The following is an 18,538-nucleotide window of genomic DNA, read 5'->3' on the forward strand; positions in this document are numbered from 1 at the left end:
AGAACTGCTGCATTTGTATTTACATGCAATCTAAGATATTTGTTTCAAATCATGTTTAAGCTTGCAGAACGTTAATAAATAATGCATCCAACTACTTTTAAAAAAAAACAATTTATTTTAGAAGATGCCTTACGATATATTCTTGATCTTGTCTGGTTGATGCTGTTACTTACCTGTGTGGTTTTTATTGTTGTTGTTGTTGTTTTGTTTTCATCCTTTTCCTCCATGAAATATTCTGAGATGTAAAATTGTAATCAAATATTGGGCAGAATCCATCCAAATTAAATCTTTATTCTTCTGCATTACACAACCGACAATTATTTTGCTTAATATTTGATTGCTTGATTAATTTTGTTTCTAGAGTTTGAATTGTTCTTTTAAGCTACTCCATCAAAATGAAATGCACAGTCAAGTGGAAAGACAAGGAAAGTCAGCTAATTCAGAAAAAAAACCACTCAAGAAGTTACTGAAAGTAATGTCAGTTAATTGAAACCAGAGCTATAATAGGTTTATGATGTCACATGTATTTATTGAAATATGTAAAATTAACTACTTGCTTTTCCTAAATTAACTAGCTACCTAGTCTAAGAAGAAATTCACAATTATTATTAAAACAGGTTTGATTGCCTCATTGTGGCCATCCTGTTAACTCTTTTGACAGTACCCTCTGCATACCCACGGCTGAGAAAAAACAAAATAGCCAACAGGTATTTCCATACATGAAATTTCCCCTATCTTTTGTTATGTACAATTAACATAGTATTTTGATTTATTTTTTTAAATAAACATAGTAACATAATATTTCAAACTTCCAAACATCATGGTGGTGCAGTGTTTAGTATGCAGTATGGGAAGCTAATTCTGCTGACTGCTGATTGTCAGCAATTCAGCAGTTCAATACTCACCAGCTCAAGGTTGACTCAACCTTCCATCTTTCCAAGGTGGCTAAAATGAGGACCCAGATTGTTGGGGGTAAGAGGCTGACTCTGTAAACCGCTTAGAGAGGGCTATAAAAGCACTATGAAGTGGTATATAAGTCTAAATTCTATTCTATTCTATTCTATTCTATTCTAGTCTAGTCTAGTCTAGTCTAGTCTAGTCTAGTCTAGTCTAGTCTAGTCTAGTCTAGTCTAGTCCAGTCCAGTCCAGTCCATTCTCTATTCTATTCTATTCTATTCTATTCTATTCTATTCTATTCTATTCTATTCTAGTCTAGTCTAGTCTAGTCTAGTCTAGTCTAGTCTAGTCCAGTCCAGTCCAGTCCAGTCCAGTCCATATTTTATATTCTATTCTAGTCTATTTTATTCTATTCTATTCTATTCTATTCTATTCTATTCTATTCTCTACATCCGTCCAGATTTTGTAGCACAGGTATGGTAATTTTAATATAATGGGGTACTCTATATTTATATCCTATTTTGAATAGAGTTGCCAATGAATTGCATTTAAATCTGGGAAACAGTTGTATCTGATCTGAAACTTGCTTACTTGGAAGTAAGCATCATGTGCTCAAGAGAGTAACTTTCTAGATAAATGTTTATGCAATCACTAGTTTACATTTATATGAGACTATTTCTTCAACCATATTCCTCTTGATTTGTCAAGGAAATGTTTTATTATGTATACAATGTAGTCACCAACGCATGTATAATGACAATCTTGTTAAGCTTCCTGGAACTTCAAAATCCATTATGTAATGTGACCGCCATGAAGCACACATGCAAAAACGTCTCCTGAAATATAATTGTAATAAACAAACAAAGCCAACACAACAGAATAAATAAAAAAATCTAATCAGATTTCCCCTCTAAGAAATGTCCTGTTCTGGCCAAAATTCACTGGTTTGATGGTGGAACTCTTGTGTATCACTAGAAGAAAACAATGAATGAATCGCTCATATATTTTTTTTAAAGTAAGAGTCCCTCTCCGCCTTCAATATAGAAGCAATGATCAAAGAGTTTTTACAACAAGCCATTATGACAGCTAAAGAAAGACAGAAGATGAATGCCTTGGGCAACAAAAGGACGTGTGGCAACTGAGTGTAGACGTCCGACATCAAACAAGGAAGGACAAGAAAAGATACCTCAATCACAAATGTCAACACACAAAAGGAAACAAGAAGGAAAGAAAAATGAGAGATGTTTCTAAAAAGTGCAGAGAAAGGACCGGAAATGTATAGCTAAAGTAGGAGACTACTGACAGGTAAACTGAGAAGAAATCTGATAGAGGCCAATGGGATTGGGGGACAACCAAAATAAACAACAACAACACCTATTGAAATCCTCTACAAATGGGACAATAAAATTATATATACATTTCCAGGGACAGAATACGTTCATAACTCCTTAGAAAATGAGATGTGACTAAGCGTATTAAATTCTTTAAAGGTATAGAAGAATATAGCACGTTAAAGTGTTGACAGCTCCATATAAATCAGGATAGAATAAAACTGTGGAAAAAATATTGTGAAAGGAATATATTAAATTGAGATGTAGGAGAACACGCAAAGTATCTCTATTTCTTCATGCAAGCCACGAAAAGCAAAAGCAATGAAAAACAGACGTGCTTGTTTAATAGTTATAAAAAGTTTGGCTTTCTTTTTTCGACGATGTTCATTCTCTCTTTCAAACACATCTCTATACCAGAGCAATCCAAATTCAATTATACTTAAAAGCGTTTGATCATTCAATTGCAAGTAGACCATCCCAGGTAATATATGAAAGTAATATACCTGAACAGAAGGACTGGAGGAGATAACTTAGCGTGCACTTCTTCCGTATCCGTTTTATTAATCAGTTTATTTATTGATGAATTCATGAATAATTCACCGTTCTTGTTTGGGCTGGTTTGGACATAAAGAACAGTACATTTGTACATTTACCCAGGAAGACTCAGTTTTAAATTACGACCGCTGAAAGAAAAGATTTAGAGTTACATCGCTAATGCCTGCTGGTTTATTTATACAATCTAATACGTTTGATACTTTTCTCTGCAACCATAAATAAGCTTTCATTAATTCAATCAGTTTTCTAGATTTGGCTTGGATCAAGACACCTGTCCTGGTCTTGTCCTCCTGGATAACTGTTTTTTTTTTGTTTTTTTTTTTGTAAGGAAACCCTAACATCCAGCCCAGGGCTTTTCAACCAGTGGTACAGGTACCACCTGTGGTACATTGGCACCTGGCAGGTGGTACACGACCATCCTAGAAAAGTGGTAGCGGGGGAGGGGAATGAGCTGAACCAGTGGCAGCACCGCACAAGCCTGAGCGAGAGATGGCTGGAGCTGCAGGGCTGTCAGGGCTCACGGGAAGCACCAGGATCAGCGCCAGGCTCCAGCTGGAGCTCGGCGCTGATCCTGGCGCTTCTACTGAGCCCTGAACAAGCACCAATCAGCTGGAAAGCAGCACTGATCCTGGCGCTTCTGCTGAGCCCAGAAGAAGCGCCGATCAGCTGGAAAGTTGCAGCATCTCCAGGGTCTTGTGATTTACATTCAGATGCTTGGCAACTGATTCATATTTACGACGGTCACAGTGTCCCAGGGTCATGTGAAGTGACCAAAACCTGCTGCAACCACCTAGCAGACGGGGGGGGGAATAAAAACCAAACACCCTCCACCCCACCCCCACTGCCAATCCTCAACAGAAATGCTCACCAACAATGAAAACCTCGGATAGGAGGAAGAGCGCCGCCGGGTGGGCAGGCAGGTGTCTTGCTCGGCTGTGGCTTTGGGGGGGCACTTTTTTCAGTGCCGTTGTAACTTCAAACAGTCACTAAGCGAACTGTTGTAAGTCGACAACTACCTGTACTTTATCACTTTTTCCCTTTTTTTTGGGGGGGGGTCATCAAGTTTTTGACACCTTGCTAGGCGACTGGTGGTACTCGGATGTTGCCATATCCTAAAAATGGTACAATGGGTGAAAAGGTTGAAAAGCCCTGGACTAGAAGGAAAGCTGAGCAATTAAGAAATGTCAACACTGTTTCTTTATTATTCAAAAACTTAAATTGAACTCAAGCTGTATTTCTGCACTAGTGGACATTTGGCAAATGTCCAGTTAAAATAATAAGTAGCTGCTTTATACTAAGTCCAGCAGCTGACCAATCTCACAACCTTATTATTTTTACATTATTGAACTAGGTTTCTTTCTCAGACCTCTCTAATTTAATTTTAAAATCAGAACATTTTAAAAACTGGAGGAAATATTCCCACCGTTGTGTAAGAGCTCTTCCTCTGTTTTGAAATCAAATTTGTTTATATCCTTATACTAATTTGTTTATATTTTATATTTTTTAGATATTTCCAAGTTTCCTGCATTGACCCTTGAGCTATTGATGAGCGGGTTTAGTTCACTAGATGCTGTTTGCCTGTATGGTATGATCACCTGCCCCTAAGAACAATTACACAGACTCATTGATCATTCTAGTGTAATTATGCAGACTCATTGATCATACTTTGTCAAATGAAGCCGATATAATTTATAGCTCCCTTCATATTGCTGAATATTGAAACTGCTTGACTTATTCAATATGGTCTTTGCTTGCCAGCATTCTGTTTAGGAACAAGCCAATCTGTCTGGCCTACTTGACAGCAGAATCATCCTGATAAATATTGAAAAGTTACACCTTTGGAAATTTTCTTTAGATTCCAAGAAAGATTCCCATGTAGATGATGATAATTGCTCAAATCTGCTTACAAAGAGTTGGCTGATGGATGACACTGGCGGGCCAGAACCTGGTCCGCTTCCACTGGATAGGCAGCCCAAAGGAATAACAAGTTTGTGACTAATGGATGACAAGTAAAGATAGCTAGAAGTTCCTGAGGCCTGGGATATGATTGTTGAGATAGATTAATTACTTGACTAATGCTCTTTTTTATTGATAACGGGAATGACTGATTGTAGATCACACGGCTGGGTAGTAATATTGGAAGGGGAAAAAAAGTAACAGATATAGTCCGATAATAATGGTTATGGAAAGGTGAGGAGCAACCTTGGGTGGTTGGGAATGTGTCACCAGTACTAAGAAATATAATAGCTCAGTGTCAATTTCTTCCAACCTAATAGCCCATGCTTAATGCCTAGCCCAGAATAAAATGGTTATCAACCATGGCTTGATTCATAGGCCAAAGGACCATCTGGACGCATAATGTAAGAGGGTAGCCATGCTGAATTGAGTCAACGCTCATCTAAATCTTCTGTTTGACTCTGCCAATGTTCTCTACAGCCAAAATTTGAAGCCTGAACCTTTGATACTAATTGCCTTCGATGGTACCTATCATCATGGTGTCATCCAATCCTTTTTAAAGCCAACTAAAATAGCCACTGTTATTGTAATGAATTCCGCAGGTGAATCATATGTAGTGGATAGATGGCAGTCCTTTTGCTCTTAAGGGGAAAATTGAATGATAGTTTTTTGGGAAAACAAGTGTGGGAAGTCAGCCCCCCCCAAAAGGAAATATTAAAGAGGCAGAAAAGCATGCCCAGATTTTCTGAATAGCCGCAAGTTTCCCTCCCCCAAGCAGAAACCAGCTCTGTAGAAATGCAGATGTAATAATCCATTCAGGAAGGTTGAAGCTAGAAAATTAAGAAGACAAAGACACCTAAAAACCACATACCCCACCCAAACTCTAAGACAGGACAAAATAGGATTAACCCACAGATGACAAAGGGGCACTCTCATACTCAAGTCAAAAGTACATGACACAGGAAATAAAAGCTTCAAACAGGAACAGGAAACAACCTCAAGAGCCCCAGAGGGTATAAAACCCCACTCCCTACATGTGCTCTCTCTCTCTCTTTTCTTCCAGAGCCATCTTTCTGTCTGGCTCTTCTCTTCAATAAACTGCAACCTTCTTTCTAAAGCAGTCGCCATGTTGTTTATTCCCAGCTTGGACTGAACCATGATGAAGACTTTTCCTTCAACAAAAGGTATCTGGACCAAAATCATTTCAACAGCTATGCCTGGCATATGAGGATGCTTTCAACAAGTCCATGGACTTTCTGAGCAGGCTCAGCAAAGTTCCCAAACTTCAGACACATTATATCTTTAGCTGCATAAAGATATATCCTCCAGGAATGCGTGTGGGGATAATAAATGAAACAGAGCATTTTTTTTTCTCCAAAGATTACAAGACCAAAGAGAAGTATGTTCACCTCCTGAAGTACAGATTCGGTGAGTTTAAAATGAATAAAGAGAAAAAAGTTCATCCTCAAAGGAATTTGCAGAAGCCCAAGCAGATATTCTTTGCATATGTATATCCAAACACGGTGCTTTATTATTCTATTTGATCAAGAATGAATGGCTGAAAAAAAATGAAAGCAATAATAATTCGGAATGTGATTCTTTATCGATTGGGTATATCTGAGCTGAATTTATGGAGCATGATATCTTCCATTTCATCTCTTCCTGGGTATGTGCATGAAAGATTGGGAATTCCACAGCTACTCCGTGGCAACAAACAGTTTGGGTTTCCCCTCTCTCTTTATTGTATTCTAGTAATAATCCTGAATTTTGCATCTCTGACATGCTAGTTCTGACGTGCTGTCTGCCTTGTGTTTTTCTTGTAACTGCTGACCTTTGGACAAAACCCAACATCTAGTCCTTTGAACCTGGTCGCTCTGAGCTGGAATCAGCATATTGCTAGTGACTGGCCCTTTACAAATTGAAGGGGGAGATTGGAACTTCATTTACAACTTGACGAGCAATTACGGTTACAAGTGCCTTTGAAATTTATAATCAGTGTGTTTACATTCTGTTGTTGCCAAGTTACACTGTGAAATTGTGTCTCCTTTCCATGGAGAGCCGATATGGGCTTGTCTTCATCTTTGTTTCCTACCCAACATGAATTTGATGATCCTTCCATGATGGTTAACTCTATCCCCAAATTGTGAAAAAATCCTTGAAAAGATTTCTTTGTCTTTCTTCCTTCCTTCCTTCCTTCCTTCCTTCCTTCCTTCCTTCCTTCCTTCCTTCCTTCCTTCCTTCCTTCCTTCCTTCCTTCCTTCCTTCCTTCCTTCCTTCCTTCCTTCCCCTAAAACTTGGATCAGGATTATTTCAAGCAGCATTCAGATGTATCTAAATTTTTGCCTCAGTTGGAATCAGAGGAAGAGTCCCCAAATTGCTGGAAGATAATCTAAAATTACAATCTAAAGTTGTGTAAAATCTGAGGGCTTTAACTAAGTTTATCATCACTTTTTTTTTAAAGGAAAAACCTGATCCTGCCCGGTATAACAGCCATCTTATGAACTCTCTTAAGCAAATTTTATAGTAGGCACCTGCCCTTGAAATTCTTGGACAATATATATTTTAGGTGAACGGCTGAGATTCAAGATAGTCTAAAGAATTCTGAATTAAGGCATAACACTAAACCACCTTGTCAGTAAATATAACAAATCTACTAGAGATCAGTTACAAGCACTCTTTGTAAATTTCAGATCTGAATTTGATCTCTTTCCAAGGGCAAGATCTGGAAGATGTTTATATCACCATCTGTTTATAAGTGTGCTTATTCACTGAGTATCTGAGAATATTAATCAGAGTGAGGTCCCATGGAGATACATGGGAACACCGTAACAGAAGTTCCAACACAAAAAATGGGAAGCAAAGAGTATATTGATATAGGAGAATATGTATTTGTGGCTCAGGATTGAAATGAGGGTTCTTTGGTGCTCTCTGAGCTTGATTGCTTTCTTGCAAACATTTCAGTGTGTTGATATTGTTACCTAGTTTGTGTAATAGAGCATCTGCAAGAAAACAGCCAAGCTCACAGAGCACCAAGGACTTACTGCTGTTTTTTTTTGTTGGCTATTGTGGGAAGTCAGCCCCCCAGAGAAGGAAATATTAAAAGGGCAGAATATATTTCCCTAAAGGATTTTAAAAACAGAAACCAACCCTGCCCCCCCCAAGTCTCTCTGTCCCAAGCAGAAACCAAGTCTGCAGAATTCTAGATGATAATCTTGTCAGAAAGACTGAAGTCGGGAAACTGGGATTAGGAAGAAAGATCCCTAGAATCAACACCAAAAATCCAACACTCCTCAGTCCTCAGTCCCAGGGAAGCAGGATATGACCCTTGGGATATAATAGGATTAACCCACCACCATCAGAATACCAAAAAGGCACACTCAGTCTCAGGTCAAAGTTCATGCCAAAGGAACAACTCCAAACGAAAGGCTCCAGAGGGTATAAAAACCCACTCCCTACATGTGCTCACTCTCTCTTTTCTTCCAGAGCCATCTTTCTATCTGGCTCTCCTCTTCAATAAACTGCAACCTTCTTCCTAAAGCAGTCGCCGTGTTTATTCCCGGCTTGGACTGAACCATAATGAAGACTTTTCCTTCAACACTATAAATATCTCCACCACATAACATCCTCCTCCTAAGTTTTCTAGCATATTAAATCCCCTACTCCAGAAAAAAAACCTGCTTTAGTGATCGAGGTACAATTGAGTCTGTGCATCATATTATTCCATAATGTCCTTTACACAGGGGTTATTCTGTTTCAAATATAACACTGGTTTTAAGTGGTCTTCTATGTTCTATATAACAACATCTTCAATAGTCTGGCCAGATTTTTGCAGGGAATGCCATCTGTTGCTGAGTCATTTTAAGTAGCTTTTGGTTGTCTTGTTGATATATACATTTACTGAACTCAACATATATATTTATGTATACAACTGTTTCCAAAATGACCCTGATAAACATTTCTCTTTTTCTAAGCTTCTTTTAAGGCTCATATACACAGGACAGACACGGTCATGATTCAAATATTTATTCTGTTCATTACACAATTAAATGAGGGAGAAGAAGCCGGTGAACAAAGGATTTCAACAAAGGCTAAATGACTTGGATGAGGGAATTGAAGGGGAACTCATTAAATTTGCAGATGACACCAAACTGACACCCCAGAAGGCAAACTCAGGATCCAAAAAGATCTTAACAAACTTGAACAATGGGCCATATCCAACAAAATGAGTTTCAATGTGGAGAAAAGCAAACACTTACACCTAGGCAGGAAAAAACAAAGGTACAAATACAGATTGGGCAAGACCTGGCTTAAAAACAGCAACTGTGAGAGGGGACCTTGGAGTCCTAGTGGACAATCACTCAACCATGAGCCAGCAGTGTGTAGCAGCAGCCAAAAAAGCTAATACAATCCTGGGTTGTATAAACAGAGGCATAGAATCAAGATCACATGAAGTATGAGTACCATTTTATAAAACCCTAGTAAGATCAAACCTGGAATACTGCAACCAATTTTGGTCACTATATCACAGAAAAGATGTTGAGAGTTTGGAAAAAAATCAGAAAAGAGCAACTAAGATGATTCAAGGCCTGGAGACTAAAATATATGAAGAACGGCTGCAGGACTTGGGTCTGGCTAGTCTAAAGAAAAGAAGAAATAGGGGAGACATGATAGCAGTATTCCAGTATCTGAGGGGCTGCCACAAAGAAGAAGGGGCCAGGTTGTTCTCCAAAGCACTAGAGGGAAGGACGAGAAACAATGGTTGGAAACTGATCAACGAGAGAAGCAACCTGGAATTCAGGAAAAACTTCCTGACAGTGAGGACAATCAATCAGTGGAACAGCTTGTCTCAAGAAATCGTGGGCACTCCATCACTGGAGATTTTTATGAAGAGACTAGACTTCACTTGTCTGAGATGGTATAGCTTCTCCTGCTTGAGCAGGGGGCTGGACCTGAAGACCTTCAAGATCCCTCCCAGTTCTATTCTATTCTATTCTATTCTATTCTATTCTATTCTATTCTATTCTATTCTATTCTATTCTGTTCTGTTCTGTTCTGTTCTGTTCTGTTCTGTTCTATTCTATTCTATTCTATTCTGTTCTGTTCAAGTGAGAAGTTATTGGAGTGGGTCACATTAGTGAAAGAAATGCAGGTTTCTTCCAAAGTCAATCACACAACTGACGGGAGTTAAAACTCATGCTTCTTCAAGGATACTTTACTGGAACACTACATTGTGCTACCTGGTCAAAGATTTGGCTTTCAGCTGTCAACCTCTTCCCCCTGCATTAATGACCCCTCCCAATAATTCTCAAAAAAATGGACAAAAATAATAAGAAGTTCCAAAACAATCATTCTGCAACATTCTGCTTCTCTCCTCAATGCAAAAAGCTGGGTTCTTTTCCCCAATCCGTGATGTTCTATCCTTTAGACATAGGTCTACAATCTCCCCAAAGATCTTGGTTCCCTGATCAGAAGGGGACATCAAGTAGCTCCACAGCTTTTTTTTAAAAAAAAACAACAACACAAATTCTCTTTGTCAATCTTACTGAAGTAGGACTTCTATTTTCTGAAGCCAGGGCCAACTTTCTCTCTTCACAAAATGGAGATCCCAAAGATGCTTTTTTTTTTTTTTTCTGGAGGCCACTGGACTTTCTTGTGTTTCTTTTGAAGACATTTTCGCTTCTCATCCAAGAAGCTTCTTCAGCTCTCTTGGATGGATGAGAAGCGAAACATCTTCAAAAGAAACACAAGGAGGTCCAGTTGCCTCCTGAAAAAAAGCACCTTTGGCACAACCAAGACCTGGATGATTGAGAATCTCCGTAGACACCAAATGGGGAATACATACATTTTAGTGGATAGTACACACTTTTTAGGAGGATTTCTCCACCTGTACCAATACACAAATTTAATAATAATAATAATAATAATAATAATAATAATAATAATAATAATAATAATAATAATAATAATAATAATAATAATAATAATAATAATAATAATAATAATAATAATAATAATAATAATAATAATAAAGTTGGAAGGGACCTTGGAGGTCATCTAGTCCAACCCCCTGCTCAGGCAGGAAACTTTATACCATTTCGGACAAATGGCTGTCGAGTCTCTTCTTAAAAACCTCCAATGTTGAAGCATTCACCACTTCTGGGGGGAGGTTGTTCCACTGGTTAATTGTTCTAACTGTCAGGAAGTTTCTCCTTAGTTCTAGGTTGCTTCTCTCCTTGATGAGTTTCCACCCATTGCTTCTTGTCCTGCCTTCAGGTGCCCTGGAAAATAGCTTGACACCCTCTTCTTTGGGGCAGCCCCTGAGATATTGGAACACTGCTATCATGTTCCCCCTCGTCCTTCTCTTCATTAAACTAGATATACCCAATTCCAGCAGCCATTCCTTATATGTTTTAGCCTCCAGTCCCCTGATCGTTTTCGGTGCTCTTCTCTGCACTCTTTCTAGAGTCTCAACATCTTTTTTACATCGTGGTGACCAAAACTGGATGCAGTATTCCAAGTGTGGCCTTACTAAGGCATTGTAAAGTGGTATTAATACTTTACGTGATCTTGATTCTATCCCTCTGTTCATGCAGCCTAGCACTGTGTTGGCTTTTTTGGCACCTGCAGCACATGGCTGGTTCATATTTAGGTGATAGTCCACTAGGACTCTGAGATCCCTCTCACAGTTACTACTATTGAGCAAGGTACCCCCCCATACTATACCTGTGCATTTGGGATTTCTTGCCTAAGTGTAGAACCTTACTTTTTTCACCATTGAATTTCATTTTGTTAGATAGCGCCCAGTGTTCAAGTCTGTCCAGATCCTTCTGTATCCTAAGTCTGTCTTCTGGAGTGTTGGCTATTCCTGCCATCTTGGTGTCCTCTGCAAATTTGATGAGTTCCCCATCTATCCCCTCATCCAAATCGTTGATGAAGATGTTAAAGAGCACTGGGCCCAGAACAGAGCCCTGGGGCACCCCACTACACACTTTAATGTGCTCTTGGCATTTTAAATGAATTTTATTTGTTCTTGTCCTTTTTATATAAGTGGCTTAGAAACCAGCAGAGTAATGAGTAAAAACTCTGAACAGATACAATAAAACAAGCACATCTAACCCTCCTGGCTGAGGTAATAATGTCTGATATTGTTTCATGGTGATGTTTATATATATATATATATATATATATATATATATATATATATATATATATATATATATATATATATATATATATATATATATTAAAAATGTGCATGCCAGTTATTGTTCATTTGGGGGGAAAACAGGAAGAATTAATGACTGACCATGAAAATGTCAAGGATGTCTAAATAAATATATCTGAAAGGGAAGCCAATCTTGCAACATAATTTATTCATAAGAATTAGTTAACTTCTTCCTTTATTAATTACAGGCCATCAATGGAATGAGTGAACACACCAAACCCATCTTTGATATAATTAGTGCGCATGACTATAAATACCATTAATGTGAAGTGTATTTCCAAGTGTTAATTGGCTGTTCTAGCAAGAGCACATTAGAGTAATAAATACATGCAAAGCCTATGAAGTGCTAATTTTAACATGCAAAGCCATTATGAAAATCAGCTGAAAAAAACTTTTCAAAAAGAATCTGAGGACCTTATCTGTTTAGTGTGCAAAATTAATTGCTATATTAAATTAGCAAGCTCATATTACATATTTTTTTTTGAGACAGTGAAGGTATGAAATTGTTGAAATACTTTGGGTTTGTTTTTTTTTATCTTGGTTGTTAAAAAAAAAAGGGTAGGATTCTATAGATGTTCTCCTTGGTAGGATGTTCAACATTTTAGGATGCTGGGACGAATGTAAGAGAAATACTTACTTTAATTGGCATTGAACGAAAGGCTACTTTATTTTTGATTAGCCAAGAGCTTCAGTGGGGGGAAGTGGGGAAGAGCTACAATTAATTTGGCAAGCTGTATATGGACACGGAAAGTTTTGGAAGGAATCATTCAAAGATGGAAAAGCCACAAGGAAAGCAAATCTGATGAGGTCTATTTTATTTGTAAACCATGCATGAAGTGGAGGTTTTGATCGTTCTTTGGAAGACTCACCTTCCCCGTTAGATAACAGTATGATTAATTATCAAAACTGTGTTACGGTCTGTTTTTCCTCTTTGAGTCCCATCACAAATGCAGTTACACCGATGCTACCCAATTCATTACTCAGACCTAAAACGGTCATTGATTTTGATGTTAAGCTATCAATGAGAACTGTCCCAAAATTGCAACCGATCCAAAATACGTTGCTCAGCTCGTTGACTAGAGCTAGGTATAGGAATCCTATGATAGGTGCACTGAAAGTTCTGTAAGTGGTTTGGTCTAGTGGTTAAGGCACCAGGCAAGAAACCAAGAGACCATGAGTTCAAATCCCATCTTAGCCATGATAGTTAGAGGGGTGACTTTGGACTAGTCTCTCTCTCTCTCTCTCTCTCTCTCTCTCTCTCTCTCTCTCTCTCTCTCTCTCTCTTTCTCTACCTCTACCCAACACCTCACAGGATTGTTATGATGTGTAAAATAGGAGGAAGAGGAAGATTTGTTAGATACGTTTGTGAGTTATTTGTAAAAATAATAAAAGTGGGATATAAAGAGTGATCTTCACAGAACAACAGAGTTGGAAGGGACCTTGGGGGTTCTTTTAGCCCAACTCCCTGTTCAAGCAGAAGACCCTATACCAGGGGTAGGCAACCTTGGCTCTTTTATGACTCGTGGACTCCAACTCCCAGAATTCCTGAGCCAGCATGGCTCAGCTTGGAAACCTCTCCCTTTCCCCTCAGCATGGTTCTCTCAGGAATTCTGGGAGTTGAAGTCCACGAGTCATAAAAGAGCCAAGGTTGCCTACCCCTGCCCTATACCAAGAGGACTGGTGGTGTACACTGGTTAGAATGCACTACTTGCAGGGTAATTCTGCCTACTGCCAGCAGTTTGATCCCGACCGGTTCAAGGTTGACTCAGCCTTCCATCCTTCCGAGGTCGGTAAAATGAGGACCCAGATTGTTGGGGGCAACAGGCTGCCTCTGTAAAATTGCTTAGAGAGGGATGTAAAGCACTATGAAGTGGTATATCAGTCTAAGTGTTATTGTTATAATGTTATTGCTATTGCAGACAAATGGTAAGACAGATCTTAATAGAACAGATGTTTCAAGCCTCACGTTTCTAGATACTGGCATCTGATTCGCCATCCACCCAAGAGGCCTGTGAATGAATGAATGAATGAATGCCGATAAGCAAATGTATTGATGTCAACTGTGTGGTATCTCTCACATATACCCCCACACACAAAGCAAGTAATTCAATTGAGAATTCTCTACCTTGACGAACACCCAACTTCTGGCAGTCACGTGGCTTTAATATTATGTAATGATTATTTACAAGATACTAGAATGTGCTGAGATGTACAAACTTACTCTAGAAATAAAAGACAAGGAAGTTACAGAATTTTATCAGATATGGGACAGGTATTACAATTGGTTAGAACTGAGGAATAAAAAAGTATGAGAAGTAATGTAAATAAGTGCAAATAAATGTAAGAGATATAGGACATAGTATTGTTAAGAAAAAAGAAAAATGTACTTTGTATTCTGTTTTTTGCAAAGAGAAAAAGAAAAAAAGAAAAAATAAAAAAAATATTCTGGAGTGTAAATTACAGAGTTATGTTTTTCCACGGCAATCTCTCTTATGAGTCTGCTAAATCTTCCAGAAGTTTCTCTACTGTTCTCAAATTTCAGGGCTACTGTTTTTTAAATGCATCTGGGAGGCTTCAGATGTGGCCCAAAATATTCCTTCCAGCAGAGACAAAATAAAACAATCACCAGCTCGGATTAAGAAATACACAGAAGGAAGAGAGCCCAAATACAAGTCTGGTTAAAAAGCCTGGGAGAAAAGAAATTGTATTTCCTCTTTTCCTTTTTTTTTCTCCCCTTGGCTCAGAGTAACTAGTGATCTACAAACTTCCCTTGAGATATATATTTTTTCCCTTCCGTGTCCTGAAAAGAGCAAGGAAATAAAAAGCCTTCACATAAACCAAATAACGAGCAATACCTTATTTGGCCTCTGAACAGCATGACAGGGACCCATTACTTGAAGGAGTAGGCAGAACAAAAGCTATATTCAATTGAGTACAATTAGCATTTTAAATTGGAGCAGTAATTAATTTGATGTGATTTTTAATATGCTTATTCCCCGTGCATTTAATGCTTTTAATCCTCTCCCGGTGCACTGAACGAGGCAGTTTGCTGACAGCTCTCGGATGGCCTTTCAGGACTGCACCCAAACATTATGGATATTGTATCTTAGGCTTTGCATCCCTCAATTATTTTATTCATCTGCTTTTGTGTGTGTGTGTGTGTGTGTGTGTGTGTGTGTGTGTGTGTGTGTGTGTGTGTGTGTGTGTGAGTTGGTCATCCCGTGAATCATTTTAATTCATGGGCCCTTTCCATTCGCCCAGTCTTCCTCATTTCTCCTGTACAACTTTCTGAACCAGCAACTATGTTTACACAAACATGCATTTCACAACTGTTCTCAAATGCACAGGTACAGTAGAGGGGGTAGCTCGCTCAATAGTAGTAACTGTGAGAGGGATCTCGGAGTCCTAGTGGACAATCCCTTAAATATGAGCCAGCAGTGTGCTGCAGCTGCCAAAAAAGCCATCACAGTGCTGGGCTGCATGAACAGAGGGATAGAATCAAGATCACATGAAGTGTTAATATCACTTTACAAGGCCTTGGTAAGGCCACACTTGGAATACTGCATCCAGTTTTGGTCCCCATGATGTAAAAAAGATGTTAAGACTCTAGAAAGAGCACAGAGAAGATAAACAAAGATGATTAGGGTACTGGAGGCTAAAACATATAAGGAACGGTTGCTGGAATTGAGTATGTCTAGTTTAATGAAGAGAAGGACGAGGGGGGACATGATAGCAGTGTTCCAGTATCTCAGGGGCTGCCCCAAAAAGAGGGAGTCAAGCTATTCCCCAAAGCACCTGAAGGAAGGACAAGAAGCAATGGATGGAAAGTAACCAAGGAGAGAAGCAACCTAGAACTAAGGAGAAACTTCCTGACAGTTGGAACAATTAACCAGTGGAACAACCTGCCTCCAGAAGCGGTGACTGCTCCAACACTGGAGGTTTTTAAGAAGAGACTGGACAGCCATTTGTCTGAAATGGTATAGGGTTTCCTGCTTGAGCAGGGGGCTGGACTACAAGATCTCCAAGGTCCCTTCCAGCTCTATTCTATTCCAAAGTCAAGCCCCATAAACAATTTATTATATAAATTATATCAAATGCTTTCATTGCTGGCCATTTTCTTTTCGACCCTCCTTTACTCAGTTGATGCCTGATCTCCGCACATTGCAAAGTCTAATTATATTTCCCCTGAGGTTCAAAAAATCCTCATATAATGGACATTGCAAAGTGGTACTAACACTTTGCGTGACCTTGATTCTGTCCCTCTGTTCATGAAGCCTAGGATTGTGTTAGCTTTTTTTTCGGCAGCTCTTTTTACTTTGGAAACCAGTCTCAAAGGGGTTTCTATCTTGAAACATCATTGAAGCAAAGGACTCTTTCTTAGCCTCCTTAGAACTAGGTTTAGGATTTTTTTTAATTTAGCCAAACAAAAGCACAAGCTTTTGGTGTGTAATTGTAATGCCTATGAGACTTTTTTTTTTTTTCAGATCAGGCTGCCTTGGGGAAAATGTTGATATTCTTTATCTCATGGATTCAGGCTACAAAACTTGGCTCCTTTTCTAGGTGCCCTTCAGAGCTCTTGTTCCTATTGCCCTCCTGTCCTGTAGAACATAAGGGACCCTCTGGAAAGAGTCCTTTACAAGGAATGAAGAGAGTATACACCTGGCACACACCGCCTTTTGTATTTGAAGCTCTAGGCTGCACAAGAACTTGGAACTTGGAATTCCTCCGGGTGCTGATTTTTATTCTTTATTTTACTACGCAACTTCATTAGTATCCAAGGAGGAAAGACAATTATATGGAAGGGAAAGGGAAAGGGAAAGGGAAAAAGAAAGGGAAAGGGAAAGGGAAAGGGAAAGGAAAAGGAGAAGGGAAGGGAAGGAAAGGAAAGGAAAGGAAAGGAAAAGAAAGGAAAATGGAAATGGAAAGGAAAGGGAAATGAAAAGGGGAAGGGAAGGGAAGGAAAGGAAAGGAAGGAAAAGGAAAGGGAAAGGGAAAGGGAAAGGAAAAGGAGAAGGGAAGGGAAGGGAAGGGAAGGGAAGGGAAGGGAAGGAAAGGAAAGGAAAGGAAAGGAAAAGAAAGGAAAATGGAAATGGAAAGGAAAGGAAAGGGAAATGAAAAAGGGAAGGGAAGGGAAGGAAAGGAAAAGAAAGGAAAGGAAAGGGAAGGAGGAAAGGAAAGGAAAAGAAAGGGAAGGAAAGGAGGAAAGGAAGGGAAAGGAAGGAAAGGAAAGAAAAATGGAAATGGAAAGGAAAGGGAAATGGAAAGGGAAGGGGAGGGAAGAGAAGGAAAGGAAAAGAAAGGGAAGGAAAGAAAAGGAAAGAAAAAGAAAGGAAAGGGAAGGGAAGGGAAAGGAAAGGAAAGGAAAGGAAAGGGAGATAGAAATAAGGGAAGGGAAGGGGAGGGGAGGGGAGGGGAGGGAAGGAAAAAAGGAAAGGAAAGGAGAGGAGAGGAAAGGAAAGGAAAGGAAAGGAAAGGACAGGAAAGGAAAGGAAAGGAAAGGAAAGGAAAGGAAAGGAGAGGAGAGGGAAGGAAAGGAGAGGAAAGGAAAGGAAAGGGGAAAGGAAAGGAAAGGAAAAGAGGGGAAAAGAAAGGAAAGGAAAGGAAAGGAAAGGGAGATAGAAATAAGGAAAGGGAACGGAAGGGAAGGGAAGGGAAAGGAAGGAAAGGAAAGGAAGATAGAAAAAAGGAAAGGAAAGGAAAGGAAAGGGGGAAAATGTGATTGTATTGTATTGTCAGCTGCCCAACTTAATTTGGCCAAATAGCATCCCCTTTTAAAAATGAAAGACAATATGGAAAAGTTCCAGCTGAAAAGAAAGCAACCAATATTAAAAAAAAGCCTAATGTTTGTGGATATGACTAAAGTCTTAACTGGAAAGGAACCCATGGGGGTTTTGAGCTAAGCATTGGCCTTTGGGGAGAATTATTCAATGACTTAATTATTTTATTCCCCCAAAGCCTGGCCGTTGTTACAGGCAGGAGAATCCGATCTGCTCTGGTGGCTCCTGTTAATTAAAACGAATAGGACAAACTGGAGTCGATGAAGCTAGTTTAGAATATGCAAATTGTTCCTGGAGAAAACAAGGAAGACATACATGTAGGGTGGATAAGTCTTAAATATTTCTCTTAGAATAGGTAGGATTTTGGTTTTTGTTTTTTGTTTTTTGAAAATGTCCATTTCAGGAACTATTTACTGAGTAAGTGGCACCGAAATGAAATTATTGGCATGAAAACCTTAATGGCCAATTAAGTACAAAGCAGAAAAATAAATAAATAAATTATATCTACTGGTACCCAATTTAAACCGGTGGTTATAATCCAGGTAATGGAGCTCAGTTGGAAAGTATTCTGAATACTCCCTAGCTTAAAAAAAAAAGTCATTACTGGCTGGCCTGCTGTTTTGTGTAATTGCTGTGATAAGACATTGCAAATATAATTGGCTTTAGCCTGGAAATATTTCTTCATAAAGCAGTAACAACAATGGTAGGAAAGTTCTTTGATTTGTATATTTATAGCAACTTAAGGGATCTCATTAACACCTACAATAGCATCTCTGGGCACCTTTATTAAGCCAAAA

Source organism: Protobothrops mucrosquamatus, unplaced genomic scaffold (assembly GCF_001527695.2).
Source record: "Protobothrops mucrosquamatus isolate PMUCROS unplaced genomic scaffold, P.Mucros_1.0 scaffold28, whole genome shotgun sequence".
Classification (NCBI taxonomy): domain Eukaryota; kingdom Metazoa; phylum Chordata; class Lepidosauria; order Squamata; family Viperidae; genus Protobothrops; species Protobothrops mucrosquamatus.